The sequence below is a fragment of the Bombina bombina genome, chromosome 6 (assembly GCF_027579735.1).
Source record: "Bombina bombina isolate aBomBom1 chromosome 6, aBomBom1.pri, whole genome shotgun sequence".
Lineage (NCBI taxonomy): Eukaryota > Metazoa > Chordata > Amphibia > Anura > Bombinatoridae > Bombina > Bombina bombina.
The window spans coordinates 446,736,525-446,752,726 of NC_069504.1; the positions used below are offsets into that span (position 1 = coordinate 446,736,525).

A 16,202-nucleotide genomic window follows, 5' to 3' on the forward strand; every position below is an offset into this window, starting at 1 on the left:
GGTTGAAAATACGTGAGACGTACAGTAGTAAACGAGCTACTTCCTGACTGTTTAGAGACCAATGTAAAGCAACCAACAAGCGTTATGATTTGGACATATATGGCAGCAAATGGTGTTGGCTGCCTTCATGTAATCGACGGCACGCTTAACGCAAGAAAATACTTTGACACCATCCTGGAACCAAAACGGCTACCTTCCATCAGGGATCTCTTTCCCAACAATGCACCATTTCTATTTCAGAAGGATTCAGCTCCATGCCACAAAGCAAAAATATACAATCAGTAGTTCACAACAAAGTCCATTCCATTGTTGACCTGGCCAGGAAACAGCCCTGACCTGAAACCGAGAAAACATTTGTGGCACAGTTTGAAAAGCCTTGTACGAATGTAGCATCCATCAAATAAAGACAATTAATTGAGGCTATAATTGCTTCCTGGCACAACGTAATAACGCAGGCAGAGCTTCAAACTCTTGTTGGCTCAATGAGATGTCGCTGTCATGCGGATTTAAGGAATAAAGCCTATCCTACTAAATACTGATAGTTCATTGAAACCATAAGTGCATTATAATATATTCAGCATGATTGTAGTATTCCCTGCATAACGTTTTTTGTACTGCATATAATGTACATTCTGTTTTTTGTTTTAAATTCTGCATTAAATTGTATTTAAATTGGCATATAAACATTTGCATTTGGTGCAAAATAGCATTTCCTATAAGCCTGCAGTTGCAAAACATTAAAATGTCAAAAAGTGTGCACAATTTTTGCCACCACTGTATATGTATATTTCATGCCACCATTTAACGACCAAATGCAATCATATAAAAAAATCATACATTTTTTCACAAACTTTGTGTTTCTCACTACAATTATTTACATACTGTTTGTGCAATCATGGCACAAATGATTGTAAGAGCTTCTCTAGGATCCCCTTTATTCTGAAATAGCAGACATACATGGCTTTACCATTTTTTCTGGTAATTAGAATGCCGCTAATTGCAGCTGTGCACCACACTTCTATTATTTCCGTCAGTGAAGGGGTTAAACAGGAAGCTTGTAAGGTTAATTTTAGTGTAGATATTAGCCTCCCACCCCCTGATCCCTACCTGATCCCTCCCAAACAGCTTTTTTCAATCCCTCACCCCCCACGTGTTTATATATTTTTTTCTGCATCGTAGTGATCCTTCTCAACGTACATTTTTTACATTCCAATGTTCCTCACTTAGAAGAAAATTTTCTTTGCATTTATATATATATATATATATATATATATATATAAAAATATATATATATACACAAAATACGAAAGGGGACTGCATTTTCAGACTGGACTGGGAAAACATCCCATGACCCTGCGACATGCTCAGCCGTGGGTGCTCACTAGCACTCACAGGAAGCTGTGCTGTCCCCAGAGTCACAGGCAGTTAACCCCAGACAAGCCTGGGTGTAAGGCCCATAGGGAAAATTACAAAACAAATTAATACAATACACAGAGAAAGTCCAGCACTCACTTACATGCTCTCAGCTAAGATTAAAAGCAAAAATGGAAGGGTTAGTTACCGCATCTGGCCAAATGGGACAAGCCCAGGTACCTCGCCAAGGTCCTTTCCAATACCTGGGACCCTAAAACAGCAACACAATGCAAGCTCTCAAATCCAAACAAACTGGGAACAAGGGAAGGGTGCACAGGTATATGTAATCACCCTAGACATATACAAAACACGGAAGGGAACTGCACTCTCATACCGGACCGGGTACACATCCCATGACCCTGCAACATGCTCAGCCCTGTGTGCTCACTGGCACTCACAGGAAGCTGTGCTGTTCCTAGAGTCACAGGCAGTTAACCCCAAACAGGCCTTGGTGCAAGGCCCATAGGGAAAATTACAAAACAAAATAATACAACACACAGAGAAAGTCCAGCACTCACTTACAAGTTCTTAGCTAAGATTAAAAGCAAAAATGGAAAGGTTAGTTACCGCATCTTGCCAAATAGGACAAGCCCAGGTACCTCGTCAAGGTCCCTTCCAAAACCTAGGTACCTAAAACAGCTACACAATGCAAGCTCTCATTCAAACTGAATTCCCTATGGGCCTTGCACCCAGGCCTGTCTGGGGTTAACTGCCTGTGACTCTGGGGACAACACAGCTTCCTGTGAATGCCAGTGAGCACCCTGGGCTGAGCATGTTGCAAGGTCATGGGATGTGTACCCAGTCCAGTCTGAGAGTGCAGTCCCCTTCCGTGTTTTGTATATGTCTAGGGTGATTACATAAGCCTGTGCACCCTTCACTTGTTTGCAGTTTGCTGGATTGAGAGCTTGCATTGTGTGGCTGTTTTAGGGACCCAGGTTTTGGAAGGGACCTTGGCAAGGTACCTGGGCTTGTCCCATTTGGCCAGACGCGGTAACTAACCCTTCCATTCTTGCTTTTAATCTTAGCTGAGAGCTTGTAAGTGAGTGCTGGACTTTCTCTGTGTGTTATATATATTTATCCACAACACAAACAGTGAAGACAGAGGAAATTTTTCAAAAGTGTAAATATAATTGACGTTTCGGGGATAGATTCTCCCCTTCTTCAGAATAACTTTAAAGTGTACAAACCACATTTAAATAGTGTTACAAAACAACCCACAATACCTCAAACATAATGAAAAAAGCGCCAAACAATTAAGCACAAACACAGCTCAGAATCGTCAAACCAGAAATAGAAGGATTCCCCACTTCAGGTCCGGCGTTACAACTTATCTTAGTTTTTACAAAACATAAGAACATAAAAACCTCAAATCAATAGTGTGAACAACTAGAATACCTCTGGAGTTAGTGTGCCTTACATCTCTAGTGTAGTATAGCAAAAAACGGGTCACTGTTGATCTGTGAAACAAGAAGTGACATCACTGTGTGTGAACAGGAAGTGGGGCAAGAAACATAGCCCTGTGTAAAAAAAACTCCTAGTGCCAAAAACGGAAGTGGGGCACATATGTCAGACACAGCTAGTTATAGACAATGCAAAAACAGCAAACATATACTGCACAGTGGTATGTTGAAAGAGAATATTTACAAATACAAGTGAGGCTAATAAAAAGGAATTGGCAAAACTGGAAAAAATGGGGTTAGGCATAAAAAAATGTGTAATCTAAAATGCCTAAAGCCTGCCTAATCGAACATAGAAAAAAACAGATTAATAATGGACATATAAACATGTAAATTGAGAACACCAAAAATGTCAGTTGTTAAAATGCACAACTGTATTATAATGCTGTGAATGTGGGAGATAACTACCTGTTTAGATTGTGTTATAAAAAGTAAAAAATACCTATATACCAAAATATACTGAACCATAGACTATGAAACAAAACAAGAGGTCCTGTTGCTAATATACATATTAACGTGTCAGTATGGAATTAAGACATGTTAATGAACTGTCAACTAGTTCTAGCATAAAATAAGAATAAGGTGACCTGTTTAGATAGTAAAGAGCAAGGCATTTGCAGCTGTTTTCAAGTCTGCTTAGATAAAGCCACTATAGGGGGACATGATGGATCTAATAACTTGATGCATTCTTATCCTATACAACATCGCCACTAGGGAATCAAGTGATAATTGAAGGCTATCAGGTAATATTCAGGGATTATGGCAAGGAATGATTATACCCTCCAACCGGGGTGCCACACTTGGATCGATAGAATCCAAATCAGCCCCCGGATCCAGGGTGTGTATGCACATTTCCCACATCTACAGATGCCAAATATTCGCAATACCCCAGGGTATGGATCTAATTCCAGCTACCCATATACCACTCTAGCCTCAAAACAGCTCACAAGAAAATTCCCAAATCGGGCATGGAGTTCAGTCCCTTTGGGACAACAGTGTCCAGTCTCAGGATCCATTCCGCCTCCCGTTTGAATAGTAGCTTGTTTCTATCCCCGCCTCTGAGTGGCTTGGGGATGTGGTCAATCAATATCACCTTCACCGCCGCCACAAGATGTTTAGCTTCAAGCCAGTGGCGAGCCACAAGCTGGTCAGAGTGTCCCTTGTCCAGGGCTTGTCGCAAAGCCGATCTGTGATTAGCCATACTGTACCCTGTGTCTTTCCGATATAATGTTTCCCACATAGGCAAAACAGCATATAGATTACAAATTCCGTAGTGCATGTGATGGAATGTAGGATGCTGTATTTCCTATTGTTGTGTGGGTGATTGAATTTTTCTGTGGCTATTAAGCCATTACAGGTGGTACAATTAGGGCACTTGTAACAGCCTCGAACATTGGTTGAGTGTGAAGTTTGATATGCTAGATCAGGATCGGTTTTAACCAACAGGTCTCGAATGTTGGCATTGCGTTTAAACCCCACCATTAGGGTGTGAGTTCTTGCAAACTGCAGCTTGGAATCAGAGTTTAGGATAGTCCAATTGTGCTTGGTAATTTGGCCTAACTGTTTGGTGTTTGGAGCAAATGTAGAAGTAAATATTACTTTTGGGACTTTGTCTGTATTGTTGGTCCTCTCTTTAAGAGCATCATCTTGTGTGAGTCCTTCAATGCTTTCAAGAATGGAATCAATCCTTTTCACTTTTTAGCCCCTCTGTAGGAACTTGGTTTTCATACCACTCAGTTGTGAGACCCCTACACCTGGATCAGAATTGTTACGTATTGTACGTATAAATTGTGATTTGATTATTCCCTTGGTGAGTGTAGGAGGATGGCAGCTTTCTGCCCTAAGTAAGGAATTGCGGTTGGTTGGTTTTGTGTAAAGAGTAGTTTCAAGTTTATTATTCTGTTTTGTAATTTGTAAGTCTAGAAACTGTACAGTGGACAAACTGTAATTCATTTTGAATCTAACAGTATTAGGGGTGTCATTAAACTCTGTGAACCATTTTTGGAGACTATCAACATCCCCCCTCCACACAAGTATGATATTATCTATGTATATTCCTAACACTCCTGTAAAAAATCACAGGATATACATTTTTAGACCAAAGGTATTCTCTCTCAAATCTAGCCATAAACATGTTGGCATAGGCTGGGGCCGCATTGGACCCCATTGCCGTGCCAGATGTTTGGAGAAAGAATGTCTTTTCAAATTTAAAATATTTTTTAGGCAAAACTGGAAAAAATGGAGTTAGGCATAAAAAATGTGTAATCTAAAATGCCTAAAGCCTGCCTAATCGAACATAGAAAAAAACAGATTAATAATGGACATATAAACATGTAAATTGAGAACACCAAAAATGTCAGTTGTTAAAATGCACAACTGTATTATAATGCTGTGAATGTGGGAGATAACTACCTGTTTAGATTGTGTTATAAAAAGTAAAAAATACCTATATACCAAAATATACTGAACCATAGACTATGAAACAAAACAAGAGGTCCTGTTGCTAATATACATATTAACGTGTCAGTATGGAATTAAGACATGTTAATGAACTGTCAACTAGTTCTAGCATAAAATAAGAATAAGGTGACCTGTTTAGATAGTAAAGAGCAAGGCATTTGCAGCTGTTTTCAAGTCTGCTTAGATAAAGCCACTATAGGGGGACATGATGGATCTAATAACTTGATGCATTCTTATCCTATACAACATCGCCACTAGGGAATCAAGTGATAATTGAAGGCTATCAGGTAATATTCAGGGATTATGGCAAGGAATGATTATACCCTCCAACCGGGGTGCCACACTTGGATCGATAGAATCCAAATCAGCCCCCGGATCCAGGGTGTGTATGCACATGTCCCACATCTACAGATGCCAAATATTCGCAATACCCCAGGGTATGGATCTAATTCCAGCTACCCATATACCACTCTAGCCTCAAAACAGCTCACAAGAAAATTCCCAAATCGGGCATGGAGTTCAGTCCCTTTGGGACAACAGTGTCCAGTCTCAGGATCCATTCCGCCTCCCGTTTGAATAGTAGCTTGTTTCTATCCCCGCCTCTGAGTGGCTTGGGGATGTGGTCAATCAATATCACCTTCACCGCCGCCACAAGATGTTTAGCTTCAAGCCAGTGGCGAGCCACAAGCTGGTCAGAGTGTCCCTTGTCCAGGGCTTGTCGCAAAGCCGATCTGTGATTAGCCATACTGTACCCTGTGTCTTTCCGATATAATGTTTCCCACATAGGCAAAACAGCATATAGATTACAAATTCCGTAGTGCATGTGATGGAATGTAGGATGCTGTATTTCCTATTGTTGTGTGGGTGATTGAATTTTTCTGTGGCTATTAAGCCATTACAGGTGGTACAATTAGGGCACTTGTAACAGCCTCGAACATTGGTTGAGTGTGAAGTTTGATATGCTAGATCAGGATCGGTTTTAACCAACAGGTCTCGAATGTTGGCATTGCGTTTAAACCCCACCATTAGGGTGTGAGTTCTTGCAAACTGCAGCTTGGAATCAGAGTTTAGGATAGTCCAATTGTGCTTGGTAATTTGGCCTAACTGTTTGGTGTTTGGAGCAAATGTAGAAGTAAATATTACTTTTGGGACTTTGTCTGTATTGTTGGTCCTCTCTTTAAGAGCATCATCTTGTGTGAGTCCTTCAATGCTTTCAAGAATGGAATCAATCCTTTTCACTTTTTAGCCCCTCTGTAGGAACTTGGTTTTCATACCACTCAGTTGTGAGACCCCTACACCTGGATCAGAATTGTTACGTATTGTACGTATAAATTGTGATTTGATTATTCCCTTGGTGAGTGTAGGAGGATGGCAGCTTTCTGCCCTAAGTAAGGAATTGCGGTTGGTTGGTTTTGTGTAAAGAGTAGTTTCAAGTTTATTATTCTGTTTTGTAATTTGTAAGTCTAGAAACTGTACAGTGGACAAACTGTAATTCATTTTGAATCTAACAGTATTAGGGGTGTCATTAAACTCTGTGAACCATTTTTGGAGACTATCAACATCCCCCCTCCACACAAGTATGATATTATCTATGTATATTCCTAACACTCCTGTAAAAAATCACAGGATATACATTTTTAGACCAAAGGTATTCTCTCTCAAATCTAGCCATAAACATGTTGGCATAGGCTGGGGCCGCATTGGACCCCATTGCCGTGCCAGATGTTTGGAGAAAGAATGTCTTTTCAAATTTAAAATATTTTTTCTTTAAACAGAACTCTAAGAGTTCAATGACATATTCGACAGGGGAACCTATGTATCTATCAGTCTGTCTGAGTGTCTCCCTCACAGCTGATAGACCAATGTCATGGGGGATGATGGTATACCGGTTATTTACATCAAGTGTAACCAACAAATCATCCTCCATGACATTGGTCTGTTTCAACGTGCGCAACAAGTCATTAGTGTCCAACAGAAAGGATCTATCTGCTTTGACAATTGACTGAAAAAGATAATCAAGAAACTGTGCCACCGGTTGGAGCATAGAATCTTTGGCTGATACTATGGGGTGACCAGGAGGTGCTGTCAGGGACTTGTGTATCTTAGGGATTGTGTACAGTATTGGGTTCTTAGGGTATTTTGTAATCATGAAGTCTTTGAGTTTTTCAGTGAGATAGCCTTGTTCAAAACTGAATCTAATCAAAGAATCAAACTGTTCATTAAACCTGTATGTAGGATCAAAATGTAATTTCTGATATGTGCCCTCAACACTTAGTTGGCACAAAATATCATGTCTGTAGGATTCATAATTGAGCAAGACAATGGCCCCTCCCTTATCCGCTTGGCGGATGATAAGGTTGGTGTCATTTCTGAGGGTGTTGATTGCTTCCCTCTCATCCCTTTTGAGATTATCCCTCCATTTAAGGCCAAAATTAGAAGCAACTAAATCTCTCTGTACCATACGTGTGTATGTTTTGATACTTGCACTGAAATTGGCCGGATCAAATAAGTTATTGTGCTTAGTGATTTTAAAACCCTGTGGTTGTGAAGATGGTGTGGATTGGAAGTACTCTTTAATCTTTAATGCTCTTTGTAATTTATACATATCAATCATCAAGTCTAGCTCACTCAGGTTACGACTAGGGACAAAAGACAAACCTCTGTTAAGTAGAGATTTCTCTCACTCCATCAAAATGTGGGAGCTAAGGTTGATGACTATATTCCTGTCCTCAATCATCTGCCCCTCCTGGGGGGTCTGTGTGTGACTCTTTTTGGTCCTAATTGGGGTCCACTGCCTCTCCCTCCTGATTGGGTGGTAACTCCTAAAAAATCTTGCCAATTGTCAGTGAGGTTGGATCTAGGGCCTGATTGTGACTAGATATTGTGTTGTCCTAGGTGGGAAGTTTCCCTATCAGAGTCTGAGGTCTCACCGCCACTTGTGTCTATGGTGTCAAACCTTACTCTACGCTGGCGGTATGATTTCTGTGTTCTGCTTTCCTGAGTACTTGTCAGCCACCTGTAGACACGCCCCTTTTCGTAATCACTTTTTACTGTATCTAATTTTTCTGTTCTTAAATGTTATCAACTCATTACGGTATGTGTCTGTCTTTTGTTTCAGTTTGTGTAACCAGTCTTCAGTAGTATCTAAACTTAAGGTGTGTTTGAGATTCTTTAGTTTCTAATTTGACTTTATTAAGTAGTGCTGTGACCTCCTTAATTATAATACAGTTGTGCATTTTAACAACTGACATTTTTGGTGTTCTCAATTTACATGTTTATATGTCCATTATTAATCTGTTTTTTTCTATGTTCGATTAGGCAGGCTTTAGGCATTTTGGATTACACATTTTTTATGCCTAACTCCATTTTTTCCAGTTTTGCCTATTCATTTTTATTTGCCTCACTTGTATTTGTAAATATTCTCTTTCAACATACCACTGTGCCGTATATTTTAGTTTGCTGTTTTTGCATTGTCTATAACTAGCTGTGTCTCACATATATGCCCCACTTCCGTTTTTGGCACTAGGAGTTTGTTTTACACAAGGCTATGTTTCTTGCCCCACTTCCTGTTCACACACAGTGATGTCACTTCCAGATCAACAGTGACCCGTTTTTTGCTATACTACACTAGAGATGTAAGGCACACTAACTCCAGAGGTATTCTAGTTGTTCACACTATTGATTTGAGGTTGTTATGTTCTTATGTTTTGTAAAAACTAAGATAAGTTGTAACGCCGGACTAGAAGTGGGGAATCCTTCTACTTCCAGTTTGACGATTCTGAGCTGTGTATGTGCTTAATTGTTTGCCGCTTTTTTCATTATGTTTGATGTATTGTGGGTTGTTTTGTAACCCTATTTAAATGTGGTTTGTACACTTTAAAGTTATTCTGAAGAAGGGGAGAATCTATCCCCGAAACGTCAATTATATTTACACTTTTGAAAAATTTCCTGTGTCTTCACTGTTTGTGTTGTGGATATATATATAACACACAGAGAAAGTCCAACACTCACTTACAAGCTCTCAGCTAAGATTAAAAGCAAGAATGGAAGGGTTAGTTACCGCGTCTGGCCAAATGGGACAAGCCCAGGTACTTTGTCAAGGTCCCTTCCAAAACCTGGGTCCCTAAAACAGCCACACAATGCAAGCTCTCAATCTAACAAACTGGGAACAAGTGAAGGGTGCACAGGCTTATGTAATCACCCTAGACATATACAAAACACGGAAGGGGACTGCACTCTCAGACTGGACTGGGTACACAATCCTTCTACTTCCGGTTTGACGATTTTGAGCTGTGTATGTGCTTAATTGTTTGGCGCTTTTTTTCATTATGTTTGAGGTATTGTGGGTTGTTTTGTAACACTATTTAAATGTGGTTTGTACACTTTAAAGTTATTCTGAAGAAGGGGAGAATCTATCCCCGAAACGTCATTTATATTTACACTTTTGAAAAATTTCCTGTGTCTTCACTGTTTGTGTTGTGGATGTATTACTGGAGTGCAAGCACAGGTGGTTGACCTAGGCGGGCGGATTCAGCAATTGCATATATATATATATATATATATATATACACACACACACACACATAGGTGTATATAGGTATACAGGGAGTGCAGAATTATTAGGCAATTGAGTATTTTGACCACATCATCCTCTTTATGCATGTTGTCTTACTCCAAGCTGTATAGGCTCGAAAGCCTACTACCAATTAAGCATATTAGGTGATGTGCATCTCTGTAATGAGAAGGGGTGTGGTCTAATGACATCAACACCCTATATCAGGTGTGCATAATTATTAGGCAACTTCCTTTCCTTTGGCAAAATGGGTCAAAAGAAGGACTTGACAGGCTCAGAAAAGTCAAAAATAGTGAGATATCTTGCAGAGGGATGCAGCACTCTTAAAATTGCAAAGCTTCTGAAGCGTGATCATCGAACAATCAAGCGTTTCATTCAAAATAGTCAACAGGGTCGCAAGAAGCGTGTGGAAAAACCAAGGCGCAAAATAACTGCCCATGAACTGAGAAAAGTCAAGCGTGCAGCTGCCAAGATGCCACTTGCCACCAGTTTGGCCATATTTCAGAGCTGCAACATCACTGGAGTGCCCAAAAGCACAAGGTGTGCAATACTCAGAGACATGGCCAAGGTAAGAAAGGCTGAAAGACGACCACCACTGAACAAGACACACAAGCTGAAACGTCAAGACTGGGCCAAGAAATATCTCAAGACTGATTTCTCTAAGGTTTTATGGACTGATGAAATGAGAGTGAGTCTTGATGGGCCAGATGGATGGGCCCGTGGCTGGATTGGTAAAGGGCAGAGAGCTCCAGTCCGACTCAGATGCCAGCAAGGTGGAGTACTGGTTTGGGCTGGTATCATCAAAGATGAGCTTGTGGGGCCTTTTCGGGTTGAGGATGGAGTCAAGCTCAACTCCCAGTCCTACTGCCAGTTTCTGGAAGACACCTTCTTCAAGCAGTGGTACAGGAAGAAGTCTGCATCCTTCAAGAAAAACATGATTTTCATGCAGGACAATGCTCCATCACACGCGTCCAAGTACTCCACAGCGTGGCTGGCAAGAAAGGGTATAAAAGAAGAAAATCTAATGACATGGCCTCCTTGTTCACCTGATCTGAACCCCATTGAGAACCTGTGGTCCATCATCAAATGTGAGATTTACAAGGAGGGAAAACAGTACACCTCTCTGAACAGTGTCTGGGAGGCTGTGGTTGCTGCTGCACGCAATGTTGATGGTGAACAGATCAAAACACTGACAGAATCCATGGATGGCAGGCTTTTCAGTGTCCTTGCAAAGATAGGTGGCTATATTGGTCACTGATTTGTTTTTGTTTTGTTTTTGAATGTCAGAAATGTATATTTGTGAATGTTGAGATGTTATATTGGTTTCACTGGTAAAAATAAATAATTGAAATGGGTATATATTTGTTTTTTCTTAAGTTGCCTAATAACTATGCACAGTAATAGTCACCTGCACACACAGATATCCCCCTAAAATAGCTATAACTAAAAACAAACTAAAAACTACTTCCAAAACTATTCAGCTTTGATATTAATGAGTTTTTTGGGTTCATTGAGAACATGGTTGTTGTTCAATAATAAAATTAATCCTCAAAAATACAACTTGCCTAATAATTCTGCACTCCCTGTAGATATATATTTTACAAAATAAAATCATCAGATAATTATAGAAATATATATTTCAAAATAAAAAATAAATTGTCTTCCATGTGAAGAACAATGGAATGCAAAATATTCATAACTACCTTCAGGTTTAGCACTGTAGTCTAGCGCGGTGTCAGGTTAGTAGGCAAGAGATATGTGTTAGTTTTTTTATTTTATTGACCCCTCTGGGGAGAAGAATTTAAAGGCATATGAAACTCAAAATGTTGCTTTCATGATTCAGATAGAGCATGAGATTTTAAGCAAATTCGTCTTTGTTTTTTTGGTATCTGTTGGAGCCAGCCCATTTCTGGAGCACTATATGGCAACAGTTTTGCAAGAATGCTATCCATTTGCAAGAGCACTAGATGGCAACACTATTTCCTGCCATGCAGTGCTCCAGATGCCTACCTAAATATCTCTTCAACACAGAATATCATAGGTACAAAGCAAATTATATAATATAAGTAAATTGGAAACTTTTTTTTAAATGGTATGCGCTGTCTAAATCACGAAAGAAAATTTTTAGGTTTCATATTCCTTTAATGCGGTCGCAATGTCCGAAGTCCTGAAGACATCACACATTGGTTTTTGCTCAAGTGCTAACTTTTTACTTTAAACTTGTAATATGTGCGCTAACCCATCCATGTTAAAAGTTTACTTTCATCGGTGTTATCACGTGAGCGAAAAAAAAAATATTTAGAGTACCACATTTAATCTGGCCCTAGGCTTAAGGAAATAAAAATCCAAAGGTTTATTACAGACTCAATGAGACTTTTATTACTCTTACAAAAGAGAAACAGGACTTGGGATATATTATTTTAGATGATATGAAATTTGGTAAACATTGTAGTATTGTAAAGGCAGTAGAATGTTTGGTTGTATGGATAACATCATTTGTAGCAGAAATAGAAATGTGTTTATGCCACTTTACAGATCAATAGTTGGGCCTCATCAAGATCATTGCGTACAGTTTTGGAGGCCATATCTCGAGAAGGATATAAAAAAACGGGAATCTGGTAAAGGGAGGGCTACTAAAATGATACATTATGTAAAAAAATAAAACTTACCAAGAAAGACTTGATGACCTAAATATATATAGCTGAGAAGAGTGGAGAGATGTCATATGTTAGAAGCTTTCCAGTATATTAAGGGGCTAAATAAATCCAAGGATGTAAGAATTTTTCATAAAACAACACCAGAACAAGCGGTGATAATCGCAAGATGAAGAGTATTAGGGTAAGGAGTAATTTATGACAGCACTTCTTTACAGAATGGGTGGTTAATTTATGAACTTCCATTAGAGATGGTAAAGAAAAACACTGTGGAGGACTTCAAGAATGCCCGGGATAACCATAAGGCATTTATAGCAAATATGGGCAGACTTGCTGTGCCCATGGTTCTTATGTACCGTCAAATCTATGTAAAAAAATTAAACATATATATATATATATATATATATACACCGGCCGCTTTATTAGGCACACCTGTTCAATTGCTAGGTAATCCAAATTGCTAATCAGCCAATCACATGGCAGCAACTCAATGCATTAAGGCATCTAGACATGGTGAAGATGACTTGCTAGATTTCAAACCGAGCATCAAAATGGGGAAGAAAGGGGATTTAAGTAACTTTGAACGTGGAATGATTGTTGGTGTCAGACGTGCTGGTCTGAGAATTTGAAAAACTGCTGATCTACTGGGAATTTCACAACCATCTATAGAGTTTACAGAGAATGGTCCGAAAAAGAGAAAATATCCAGTGAACGGCAGTTGTGTGGACGAAAATGCCTTGTTGATGTCAGAGGAGAATGGGCAGACTTGCTCGAAATAAAAGAAAGGTCACAGTAACTCAAATAACCACTCGTTACAACCAAGATATGCAGAATACCATCTCTGAACGCACAACAAGTGGAACCTTGAAGCAGATGGGCTACAGCAGCAGAAGACCACACTGGGTGCCACTTCTGTCAGCTAAGAACAGGAAACCGAGGCTACCATTTGCACAGGCTCACCAAACTTGGACAATAGAAGATTGGAGCAATGCTGCCTGGTCTGATAAGTCCCGATTTCAGCTATGACATTTAGATGGTAGGGTCAGAATTAGGCGTAAACAACATGAAAGCATGGATCCATCCTGCCTTGTATCAACGGTTCAGGCTGGTGGTGGTGGTGTAAAGGTGTGGGGGATATTTTCTTGGCACACTTTGGGCCCCTTAGTACCAATTGAGTATCGTTTAAACGTCACGGGGCTACTTGAGTATTGTTGCTGACCATGTCGATCCCTTTATGACTACAGTGTACCCATCTTCTGATGGCTACTTCCAGCAGGATAGTGCACTATGTCACAAAGCTCAAATCATCTCAAACTGGTTTCTTGAACATGACAATGAGTTCACTGTACCCCAATGGCCTCCACAGTCACCAGATCTCAATCCAATAGAGCACCTTTGGGATGTGGTGGAACTGGAGATTTGCATCATGGATGTGCAGCCGAAAAATCTGCAGCAACTGTGTGATGCTATCATGCCAATATGGACCAAAATCTCTGAGCAATGTTTCCAACACCTTGTGTAATCTATGCTACAAAGAATTAAAGCAGTTCTGAAGGCAAAAGGGGTTCCAACCCGATACTAGCAAGCTATACCTAATAAAGTGGCCGGGGAGTGTATATATACACATATATATGTTTCAGCAGCATCTCAAATTTCTACCATAAGCTATATTTGACAGCTACAAAGGAGTCTTTTTTGACAGGGAGTATATAGTTTTAAGCGAAAACAGCAACTGTGGTACTCAAGAGCCAAATTGCAGAAAATAAATAGGTAAATAAAATACTGCTCTAAGCTCATTTAGAAATAAAGCTGTTGGGAGGAAATCTTAAATAACATATATTGGAAATGCAATAAATGGATAGTTTAGTATGCCTTTCCTGCATTTATTTTTTTCCGCTAGATAATGAACGTCAACCATTATCTGACATTCAAAACCGATTCATTGCCTTTTTTTCCCTTGAATTTATTTTTATGATGCAGAGTACTTACGTTTTAAATCTTCTGGAGACCTTATGTCTGTAATAATGACAAATCAAGCATGACCTTTGTATATGTTCTTTCACTCTTAATGTTTGCTATCAAGACAATAGATGGCTGTGCTTTTTGACACAAAGGTTGCCTGCGGACCCAAATTTGCACAGCAGTCTTTTCTAAGAAATAAAGGCTTATGAAATTTCACGTTGACAGTAGGCTGCTTTGAATGTGAATAATAAATAACAGCCTAGACAGACAAAACAAGGGCTTTCAACCAACCAGCGTAATTAAAGAGGTATAATAATGTATCTTAATAATTATTACTTCATTCTGAAGCACTGCATACAAGGAGGACAGTGTCACCCACATCTGCTTAATTGATATGAATCATTTTATAGCACTTATAAAATAACATTTTTATACACTCTTACTGAAAGCCCCAGACTAGTAGACTATACAATTCTCCTTAAGGTGCAATCAAATAAGGTAGAGAGAACCTAAAAAAATGTTGGTATGCTACAACCATGCATACTACAATATGTCACACAGACACTATCTATAACATGATATTTACAGATATTATACCTGCACAGCAGTACAGCCATACTTTAAGGTGGATTGGAGATTCCAATAAAAAAACGATTTTGCGTTTGTTTTCACAACTCTAGATTGCTATAAGGAATATGGCTAAAATCTGTTGATGATGAGTGACTGCAAATTTCCAGTGTTATGGAACATTTCAAGCAAATCAACTTCTTATGTTTTGAGCCATTTTAAGGCCAAGATGTAGTTTTATAACATTCTAAAACTGGTCCTATAAAAATGATTAGATTTGTCTTCCAAAGGAGGGTTTGCTATTGATCAATAAAGGCAGTTGTCTTAAAAACCAAACATATGTTTATTTAACTCCAAGATCGCAAACTATATACACACCAGAAGCTTCTCTGTATTCTTCAACAATGGAGCCGGGGGAACGTAGAATGCACTAGTTCTGGAGTTATTAATAAGGCATTAATGTTGTTTTGCTTTGGTGATATTTGCATAACAGCAATTAAGTGCTGGGCAGCACACAAAATAAATATTTACAACTATCCTTTTGTTTACAAGGACAGATAGAAATGATCTCCTACACTGATGATGCAATAACCGTGTAGATTGCTGACTTAATCTAAAAAAAATCTATATCCTGCAGATAGGAGCATGTTTTATTGTTTAGATCTTGGCCCTTAAAACTTGCCAGCTTACACATGAAGGCCTCTTAGCCACTTGACAGATTCTAAGGAAGGCCACTTGTGACTTGTAGAGTTAACAGACCAGTACCCATGCAAGAGCAAGAAGATGGTTAAAGCAGATAATATTTAGATCACTGGCTGTAAGAACATGTGGTAGAACTCACCATTAACATAGCCGGAGCAAGTTACTGTTGTATATTAACTGCTTTATAGTTATCTCAGAGCACAAAATATAGAGGAAGGGGATTTGGGAAAGCTCTGTGCCAGAAAAGTGCTACAGTATGAGGTAGTCCATATAGCTAGAAATAGACAGGTCAGGCATAATTTTGATGAGTAGACAAGGTAGGATTCTTTAAAGTAACTCAGAGGGGCAAGAGCTCTATTTGAGAGTATGAAAAAATAGGAAACCTTAAAGGAGAGGTAAGTGGGTGAGAGTAAT

The 16,202-nt window shown here is 39.3% G+C and overlaps 1 protein-coding gene across 1 annotated transcript in view; it reads right to left on the bottom strand.

Moving 5' to 3' along the window:
* JADE2 (jade family PHD finger 2) overlaps positions 1-16,202 on the bottom strand; it is a 1,034,250-nt gene that overhangs the window by 106,422 nt on the left and 911,626 nt on the right. The gene's annotated exons all lie outside the window — the stretch shown is intronic.